The following is a 2,333-nucleotide window of genomic DNA, read 5'->3' on the forward strand; positions in this document are numbered from 1 at the left end:
ATTTTTTGTAGAGAGGTGGTTTCACTATGTTGGCCAGGATGGTCTCGATCCCTTGACCTCATGATCTGCCTCTCTTGGCCTCCCAAAGTGCTGGGATTACAGGCATGAGCCACCACACCCAGCCAATAATTATAAAAAATATTTTGGATTTTAGAAATTTGCCTTAGTGTGACATAGTCTGCTGCTGCTGTCATAACCTTCAATTTTGAGCTCTCTAGTTTTATACCTTTAAAAATATTTTAAACACAATATACTTCCTTTTTTGGCTTATGATTTGCCCTGATTTATATTATTCATAGACATGCAATAGTATTTGACATCTTGATTTTTTTTTTATTGTTTGCTTGTTTTCTATTTTGAAGGCGAATTCACCACCCAGCCAATTAAACAACAACCATTTTTTGCACTTTTTATATGCAGAGGATATTCTGTTACTGCTAATTGGGTGGATATACAGGGAGTGTACAGTCTACAAATTTGCTTGGACTAGCCCTGCCTTTTTGAAATATAAGATTATTATTATTTACAGATATTGCTTTTTTCTTAGTGTGTTTCCTTTATCCTGAGTCAATTTAAATAATATAAAATTGAAAGTCAATTTAAATTATATGAATAATATAAAATTGTCTTCAATGATTTACAGCATACAGATGTCTTAAAAGAAGGTTTATTAGATAATAGAGATAACAGACATTTGGGAGAAGCTCTATATCTTCCTTATGCATTCTGTGTCTCTTGAGAAGAAAGTTGTCTGGAAAAACCATGAGTTTGTTAGGAATTCTGAATTAAATTTGCCCTGGGGTCATTACATGGAAGTATGAAACCTCTTCCTGTTTTAGGAATACAATATTATTTAACCAGTGTTATAAAAATAATTCTGGGTTCAAGGGAAATGTATTCATATTTTAAGTTAATCTGTTCATAATTAAGAACAAGAGACACCACTTGTAACATTGTTTCCTAAAAAGAAATAGGTCCAAATTCAAAAAATCAGTATGATACATGCTGTATGGCATGACGAGAAGTCTGGAAATAGAATTGGGGCTCATTACAAATGAATCAAGTTCACATATCAGGCATTTCTAACAGATAACAGAGTGTTTCAAATACCTTTCTCAAAGCTAATGACAAATATAGATACTATGATCACTAATAGTGATGATATACATTAACCTGACTTAAATGAGGTGGAAGAGAAAATGGAATCTATATTGATATTTTATAAATAATATATTTTGGTGAAGCAGATTCTGGATGTCTTTGAGTTGAAGGAAAGAGTTTGCTGATTTAATTTAATATCTACCTTTCATAACTGCTTAAAAAGCAAATGAAAACACTACACTGTGGCAAAATATCCTTCAGTGACAAAATATATAAACTAACAAGTAGCAGAAGATTCTTTTTTTTTTCCTTTCTCCTACTCTATTAAGTCATCAAAAGCAGTTGATGCAACAACAACCAAAATAAAAACAAAAAACCCGTGTATAAAAATGTGTAACTTGAGAAGTGTTTACACATATGATATTATGGCTTATCAAAAGAACTCTGTAAGGCAATCCAGGGGCCATGATTATTCTCCTGAATAAATAAATATAACTTTGAAGGTAAGTAAATAGATTATATTACATAATTTGATTGCAATTAGAGGTTAGTAAAGAGTAGTCAGAATTCACTTTAAGTTTTATGAGATAATTACATTCTGTTTTATCTTAAAAAATGGAATTTCTGAAAATTTCTATATTAAATAGTTTAAGAACATAGATTGCTGTTTTTATCTGAGCCTTACTAAGACTAATCAAGTATTATTTTACCAAGTCCTTGTTCTGGGAAACAGGTTGTCTCATGAGTTAACTCTGAGTACTTAGGTGTAAAAAAGGAAGCTTCTTTATACTTTTTATAATAATAAATCAGCTGCCTCTGAGGTTTGTAAAATTAGAATACATAGTACTCCCAATATGTTGAGACTATCTAGCAAGGAAAGACAGCATCTGTACTTTCCTGAAGTGTTTATCTTCAATCTCCAAATGTTTGCCAATTTGAATTGCCAAAGAGGAAAAGGGAATAATGTGTTTTTTATTTGCATACCTTGTGTGTCTACACTAACAGGCATTTTTGTTGTTGTTGTTGTTATTGCTAATGAATGGCAGGATGACTGGGGGGATGACTTTTCCTGAGAGGGAAAAGAAGTCCCAGTAACAAAATACAGCTTCAAATTTTCTGACTCTATTTTCTGAAGATTAGTCTGTGTCTTGCCTCTTCTCTAGGTTAACTTCAATTCTCTGTCTATGCCATTCTTTAAATGTGGATTTAGTTTCTTTACATCCAGTTCTAGA

This window comes from Cebus imitator, unplaced genomic scaffold (genome assembly GCF_001604975.1).
Source record: "Cebus imitator isolate Cc_AM_T3 unplaced genomic scaffold, Cebus_imitator-1.0 Scaffold114, whole genome shotgun sequence".
Taxonomy (NCBI): Eukaryota; Metazoa; Chordata; class Mammalia; order Primates; family Cebidae; genus Cebus; species Cebus imitator.